This window comes from Mytilus galloprovincialis, chromosome 13 (assembly GCF_965363235.1).
Source record: "Mytilus galloprovincialis chromosome 13, xbMytGall1.hap1.1, whole genome shotgun sequence".
Lineage (NCBI taxonomy): Eukaryota > Metazoa > Mollusca > Bivalvia > Mytilida > Mytilidae > Mytilus > Mytilus galloprovincialis.
Window position 1 is genome coordinate 34,922,714 of NC_134850.1, and position 8,934 is coordinate 34,931,647.

Consider the following 8,934-nt stretch of genomic DNA (forward strand, 5'->3'; position numbering starts at 1 on the left):
TGTGAAGAATATGACATATCGATGATAATTGTTAATATCATAAGTAAAATTTATAATAACAGAACCAAAATTTACTACTGTGCATGAACTGTGTATTTTATATGTCTTGAGTAGTTTTATATGCATTCCTTTTTTCTTTGAGAAACCTGATATATGAGAACGATAATATGGTAGAGGAACGCAGCATTAATAATTTGTTTATTCCTGTTATACGTTTACAAAAAAAGTTTGGCTAATTTGAGGAGAGGCATTTTGTCTACATGTAGTATACAGAAGAGAAAAAAACAAACTAACAAACAAATAGACAAACTGAACTTTTTGGTTAATATTACGTATTTGTTTTTTAATGTTTGTTTATGTTACATGTGTCATATTTTGTGAATTGAATCTTACTGTTTTATAAAAATATCTTATATCTTTTAATTTGTTTTGCAAGGGCTTACGTACTAGGTTTTACCTGTTGTCTAATTCAATTAAATTTATTTTGAATGAAATACTGTTTAGATTTAACACACAAAGATGAAGGACACGCGATACAATACTTACGCATGACATATTTAAGTTTCATACTTTTATAATACCTGTGCTAACAACTAATAGTGGTCGACCAACATGGATTTATGATATTGTGAAGGAAACATATTTATATCTTTAATATTTAATTGTAAGTTTTTTATAAATATTAGCAGATAGATAATCATATGTTTGAATATGCATTGTAGCAAAAGTAAGTTTTAAAATCATTGTTAATAACAATTAAGCTCACCGAAATGTTATGACATCCGGTTTTACCTATGGTTATTTAATCGACCGCCATACTTTGTAATTTGTCGAAAAAAAATTAACATATAACATAGTACAAATGTACTAATTTGTTTCAGTACAGATTGTTATTAAGAAATTATACTTTCAAAGACAGCAATACTGATAACATATGTTTAACATGTTTAAAGAAATCTAACGAATGCAATTATTTGATTTTTCTTAGAGGAGGGGCCACAAAAAGACATCTGTGTTTAAATCATCTTTTCACCTGGATAATCCTGAAAATCCTTTTTGCTTAAAATATAAAAAAAGAAGATGTGGTATGATTGCCAATGAGACAACTATCCACAAAAGACCAAAATGACACAGAAATTAACAACTATAGGTAACCGTACGGCCTTCAACAATGAGCAAAGCCTATACCGCATAGTCAGCTATAAAATGCCCCGATAAGACAATGTAAAACAATTCAAACGAGAAAACTAACGGCCTTATTGATGTAAAAAAAAAATGAACGAAAAACAAATATGTAACACATAAACAAACGACAACCACTGAAATACATGCTCCTAACTTGGGACAGGCACATACATAAATAATGTGGCGGGGTTAAACATGTTAGCGGGATCCCAACCCTCCCCCTAACCTGGGACAGCTGTATAACAGTACAACATGAGAAGTATACTATTGTATAGCCGTGTGTATACTTTTGTATTTGGAGAATCAATTAAGAATCACACGCTTTGATCCCGGATTTAGAAAATGATCATCAGGAGAAGTCCGACAGTAAAACTTAAATTGCTGTACGTCCATATAGCTTGTCATAGAAGAGATGCATAAATACGCAGCGATGTTTGGTCATTATTTTGAATCCGTCATGTAAATATATAATGGGTAAACCCCTACGGCTGTTTTCGAAGGTATGCATGTCATCTAGTACGGGACGGTTTCGGGTTTTGATACTAGTAGTAAATTTGCGCCTAATTTATGGACATTTGCGCTTTTTGAAATAGGACATTTGTGCTGCTTTTATAGGATATTTGCACTTCATCCTGAACAATGGAACATGCTTTGACTCATCAGATCGTCATGAAGCACAAAACACAACTTACCAATAGACAAAAGACACAAAGCAGAGATCTAACAATACTCGTTACTCAACATTTGTTCAAAGCAAATTTTAACTGATGAAATAATCCATATTTTAGCTATATAAATTATTAATCGGTAAACTCACATCTATTTGATTTAGGGTAATGACGTCTTAAACAAAATCAACAGGTTTAAAAGGGCATGACCGTGTACAATGCTAAAATATTTAAATAAGGCAAACGATACCAAAGGAACATTTTAACTCGGAAGTTGAAAATAAACTGACAATGCCATAGCTTAAAAAGAAAAACTACCGACAGACAGAAAAACAACAGTACACAAAACTCATCATAAAAAAGACTGAGCAACACGAAGCCCACCAAAACTAGTGGCGATTAAATATGCTCCAGAAGGGTAAGCAGATTCTGCTCAACATGTGGCACCGGTTATATTAATGCTGATCATGTTAGTACAGGTGTAATACCACCATTAATTTTCCTCTATTAGTCCTTGTTAAGTTTTCACTTTTCAAAAAATTGTGCAGAATTTATCTTTGTTTCAAATAAAGAAATGCTTGGCATGAGTAAAGTTTTATCCTGTCCAGTACTATAGACAAAATTTCACATAACTTTTCATTGCATTTAAGAAAATAACCATCACTGGAAGTTAACCAATGAAATCGTCACCCCTTTTTCCTGTATACAAGCTTTAGTAACCATGTAACCTCAAGTTTTCAGTTTTCAAAATATTTTATAAAAACACCAATAAAAAAAATGGTGCTTTGAAACACCCACGATATATGTTTATGACTCAGAATAATTGTTTTACTGCAATGAAATGTAGGATTATTTCCTACAACTGTCAAATTTCAAATTCAAGAGAATATTTCTTTTCAAATTTTTCGTATGCATCCGGATGTGATTTACTATAATTTGGTGGTATTACACCTACAAACCAGGTGCTAATTCGGATTCGGTATGTCACAGTCGGGGTAAAGGGAATGGGATTTGATAAGAATAAGAATCACACAGAATGTCATACAATAAGTTATAGAAATAAAGAATTATAAAATTTCATATCTGACAACTGTAATGTCCGAATGACTGAATTCTTCGTTAAGATGTTTGTGCCGGAAGGAAACGATAACACTTTAAGAGGACGGATTGAAGTAAATTCCTTATGACAACTACAATGACCCTTTCTCCAAAGTGAACATAAATATCAGGTGGTAAACAAATTTGGGTCTTCCAATTAGAAACAAGACAAGGAGGATTGGCAGCTTCAAGCATGTTTAACACCGGCACATTCTATATGTACCTGTCCCAAGCCAAAAGTTCAGTGGTTGTCGTTGGTTCATGTCTGTCATATTTGTTTTAATACTAATAAGGCATTTAGTTTTTTCAAGTAATTTGTTTCGTACTTTTTATATCGAGGCCTTCATAGCTGACTATACAGTAATGATTTTTCTCGTTGTTGAAGGCCATACGTTTGGCCACAATTGCTTACATCCACTTCATTTTAGCTTCGGTAGGTAGTTGTCTATTTGGCAATCATACCACATCTGCTTATTTTTATATTACATGCATGATGAAGGAAGAGTTCCCCAGATTTTTCAATCGATAAATAGTTTTAAGCTGCTTAGATAACTTAAGGCAACATTTTAATGTTTATTCGTTTTTTTCCATCCATCGTTCATCTGAACTTTTTATATGTGGTCAGTACGGGATAATAAAAAAGATTGAATAACGATCTGTTCTTGACTTTGGTAAAAAAAGTGCAATTTTCAAACGTCAATTTATTCAGGTGCATCAAAAGTCAAAGTGCAAATGTACATAGTGTTTAGAGCGATAATTTCCTTTTGTGTAAGAAACTAACAGGTTCAAACGTCCTGCGCCAATTAAATCATATTTCGAATCTTCTTTTTATAATGCAAGGTCATTTTTTCGATACATTTTATATTAAATTGCAAGAAACACATTTAATTTTTCAGACATATACTTGTTTTCAAATAAGACAATATAACTGTCTATTGATTTTTAGCGTGAATAGAGTTTTTATCTGAATATTTAGAATACATACCTTAAGTAAAACAAAAATGTAAACAATTTCCAGTTTGCTTTAAAACAAGAGGTATTTCCTCATAAATTTAGGAATTAGAAATCAAGCATATCAATAACTTTATTTGGCCTTATTTTTTTTTATTCGAACGTCACTGACGAGGTTTGTAGACGAAACGTATGTCTGACATACACAGTTTTAAACCTGATACATAATGTATTTATGATATGTTTATTAACAGCACATTCCTTTTACTGAAAAAAGAACTAAAAATACAAAAAGATAAAATGAGATTATCTAAATCTCGACGTGACAAACGCATTTTAGCTATATTCATACGATCCTCGATCGTATCAACTGGTAAATTTGTCATATCTTTTTTTCTAATTTAAGGACATTTTTCAAAGAACAAAAAATGTGATACCAACGTTCACAAAAAGCAGAAATGTTTTTGTTTGCTCGTCTGAAGCTATGTTTACGAAGACGAGTTATCTAGATTTGCAGTGTTTATTTCTATATCTGTTAAGGCACAATAAATTAATAACGAGAGATCTTAAAATGTAAATCTAATTCCTTTTCTGCTCTTTTTAGCGTTTAAATATGGATGTAAATGATAAAAGAGATCTGTGCAGTCCATGCGAATTCAAAGGCAAGACAGAAACAGCTACAAATTGGTGTACTGAATGTGAAGAGCCCTTTTGTATCACATGTTCTGAGAACCACCATGCACACAGGTCTTCTAGGAATCATCATGTGATATCAGTAGAAGGCAACCAATTACTTACATCACTGCAGATACCACTCAATGAATACTGTGAAGTTCACGATAAGAAAAAGGACCTGTACTGTTCCTCACATGGAGAGATTATATGTCTGACATGTACACAGACAACTCATGGAAAATGTGTACCAGCTGCACGTTTGAGTGATGTCAGTAAGAGCTCTAAAACTTCAACATTTGTCACAGTGTTAGAATCAAATATTGCCGACGTCATAGATCAACTAGTAGACTTAATAAAAGATAGAGAAAACAATAAGGTAGAAATTGAAAAACAAAAAAATGAAATCTTAGAAGAAGTTAGAAGCTATAGAAAATGTATAAACGATAAGCTAGATCAGGTAGAAAGTATAATTATTGAAGATTTAAATGAAAAATACCAAACATTTAACCTGAAAATCGACAACATTTTTAAGTTTCTTAACGACCACCTGAACAAGTTTGATGAAATACGAAAACAGATGGATATTTTGAAGGAATATGCGTCAGATACACAAACTTTTATCGGGGCAAAAGCTCTCGAAACTACATTGCATTACAATGAGTCTATGCTTACATCGGTTTTAGAGTTAATCCAAAACATTAACATAACTTTGGAGGTGAATCAAGATATATTCGTTACGTGCGAAGATATAAAGTCATTCGGGGATATTCGAGTAAACACACTAGATACCGGTTATTGTAATTTGCAGAAAAATAGAGGACAATTCCCCATTGACCACAAATTAAAACTATCCAAAGCGTTAGAAATCAAAATACCACAGGAATTTTTTTTTAGAAGTATCATATTAAGTTGCGTCATACTTCCGAACAAACAGATGATTTTTGTAGACTCACATGCTCGTAATAAACGATTAATAGTTCTCAATGAAGATGGAACTCCTGATCGCAATATTAACTTGACCGGTAAGCCATTTGATATCGCCGTGATTGACAGTAACAAAATTGCAATTAGTTTCCCATGGTGTACTCGCAATAGAATCGGAATAATCAATTTGACAAATAACAAATCGGAGCCTGACATTGTTTTTAAAAACAAATGTTATGGTATTTCATACGATAAAGATAGATTGTTTGTCGTCGTCAAGACTGAAGGAATTTTGATAATGGACTTAATTGGAAAGGTAAGCGCATGTTTACCGATTGAAGGTGTGGGAATATTTTATGTCCATGTTAAAAATGACAGACTTTACTGTTCTGACGAATGTAGTGACACAGTACAGTGTTATGATATGAAAGGGTGTTCTATTTGGACATTTAAAGATTCAAATTTAGTATCACCAAGGTCAATTTCATCAGACGATAACTTTATTTTAATAGCAGGATGCAAAACAAATAATGTTGTGTCCATATATTTTAATGGAAGTTTTGCAAGCGTTATTTGTGACACAGATGACGGTATAAATAATCCAACAAGTATACATTTTGATTCAGGCAATCTTTTAGTAAGCAATAGTTCAAATGCAATGGCAATTTTATACAAGAAAAAGTAATATCCTTATTATTTATTTTGTTTTATTATTATGATCTCCAACGTTTGTTTATAACATTTTTGGGATAAAATAAGATCGCATTTAATTTTTGTTATTGTGCCTTAAGCATATCTTGATTTCATATCATCATTGTCGTCAATTGACATAAATAAAAAGGAAACGCCAAAACTATCGCAAGGGGATCGCAAAAACTACCGCTAGGGAATCACCAAAACTTCCACACAGTAAAACAATATCAATCACCAATATACACTCCGTCGATAAAATAAACATACACACAACATATTCCAGATACCCCAAGTTGATATAGGCACATACTTTAAACGCCATAAATCAGATTTAAAGACGCACATATCCGACCCTCTCTCCCTTTTGCTAGTCTATTTGAACAAAATAAGATTAGAAAGCATTTCATCTCTGGAGAGTGTTAAATATTGTAAAGACGTTTTATATGAGTTAACATATTGCGCTCGCATCTATGTTTACACCCATACTTCATGTTGATTTTGGTTAACTAATGTCTAAATTTATCGTGTTTAACTAATCGCTGTCTAGTCCACGTTTACACTATATCTCATGTTTAAATTAACTTATTGTTGTCTCATCGACACTGTGTTTGGTCCATGTTTACACCCATGTCATGTTTACATTAACTTATTGTTGTCTCATCGACACTGTGTTTGGTCAACGTTTACACCATATCTCTTGTTTACATTAACTTATTGTTGTCTCATCGACACTGTGTTTGGTCCACGTTTACACTATATTTCATGTTTACATTAACTTATTGTTGTCTCATCGACACTGTGTTTGGTCCACGTTTACACTATATCTCATGTTTACATTAACCTATTGTTGTCTCATCGACACTGTGTTTGGTCCACGTTTACACTATATCTCATGTTTACATTAACTTATTGTTGTCTCATCGACACTGTGTTTGGTCCACGTTTACATCCAGGTCATTGTGCAAATGATGCTATTTTCCCATTACAATCAGTTATTTTGAAATATTTTGGTTTAAAGAAAAAAACTGTATTGTTGTTTTATAGATTATAAAAGTGCATGTTGACAACTTGAATAGAAATATTTTATATTTAAACTTGCAAAATGTGGTATGAGTGGTGAACTATTTTCAAGTATAAAATCTGTTTATGATAATACTGTGAGCTGTGTAAAGTTAAAAGGATAATTTTTTGACATTTTCTTTGTAGAAAAGGGAGTATTACAAGGCAAACCATTATCACTCATACTACTTTCAATGTTTTAAATGATTTGAAAATGAGTTTATTGATAGCTTATGTCTGCCAGTGGAGGTTAAAGAACTTTCAAATTATTGATTATATTTATATCTTGGTGTTATGTTGCATTACAATGGAAAGTTAAAACAAAGGGAGTTGAATATTCCTGCCAAAGGACGAAAATGTTTATCAATGTTGTATACTAAAATTAAACATATGTGTTTGAATAGATTTTGAACTAAGTATAGACTTTGTTCACACAAGCTAAAACTGAATATTGTAGATTCATAAAAAGAGCAAGAAATATAAGATCATGTGTTTTATGTAACACTGGTGATATTGAGGATGAATTTCATGTTATTTTATAATGTCAAAAGTATAACAATATAAGAAAATTGTTTATAAAAAAGGTATTAGTATACAAACACATCTGTTTGTAAATTAGTTTAGGTATTGTCAACAAAGAATGTAAAGGAATTGTCTAATTTAGTTAAATATTTAATACACGCCACAGATATAAAATTTTCATAACATTCCTTTAAATGATTTATACTTTGAAGTCTTGCCTTCGATTGCATTTTAAATCTTTTGTTATGACAGACATGTAAATGTTAATGATATACATATAAGCTGTATTGCTTCTGGTTAGAAATGAACTATTAAACACAAAATCGCATGTTTAAACAAACTTATTGTTGTTTCATATATATTTCTTTTGGTCCACATCATATTTCATGTTTAAATAGTTCTATTGTAGTCTCAACGACACTCTTTACAAGTTGGCATCTGAGTTTTTGAATGTCCCTTTTTCCGTCTTTTAGATATACTTCAGATAAAGGAAAGACAAGTGACGATTATAGTTGCTTTATTTGAGCAACATGCATTAATGGAAGGCGTCACAAATGGTTCGTTTGTAATATCTATATAAACACTTACGAGACATATCTAATCATTAACGGTTAAAGTTTGATATGTAATATATCTCCTACAATAAAGCATAGTTATTTTTCCAAAAGAAAAATCCTTAATTCTATAGCTTACTCATTTAGATGATTGTTGCGTAGAAGCAAAATGCTTTTAAAGAAGGGTTGCTTACATGCAAACTAATTTGATAAGAGTTTTTATTTCTACAAGTTAACTGTTCTAATAAAGGGTTGTTGCTTAGAAGTTAGCTGTTGAAAAGAGATTACTTGTAGTAGCTTTCACTATGTTGTTTTAAAGGACAATTTACAAGTAAGCTGTTTTCAAAATATGTCGTTGTTCCAGAAGCTAAAGCCTCCAATGATATTGTCTTCTTAAAAACCATTATTTGCAATGTCTCACAACAGAGCTTGGAATAAATAGAATTACTGGTAATTCTACATATTCTTGAACATCATTTACCAAGGACGAAATTTTACAAAATCACAAATTTGTCCTTCTTTCTTTTGGTATCAATATCAAAGAAAACGACGAAAAGTTACCATCATTATACTGGATACCAAAACTACACAAAACTCCATATAAA

At 31.6% G+C, this 8,934-nt stretch overlaps 1 long non-coding RNA gene across 1 annotated transcript; it reads left to right on the top strand.

Moving 5' to 3' along the window:
• The first annotated feature begins 541 nt into the window (after nt 1-541).
• LOC143056501 (uncharacterized) lies at nt 542-8,115 on the top strand. The gene is made up of 2 exons (XR_012972380.1): nt 542-664; nt 4,507-8,115. It is a non-coding gene; the product is annotated as an uncharacterized LOC143056501 (long non-coding RNA).
• Nucleotides 8,116-8,934: the final 819 nt, after the last annotated feature.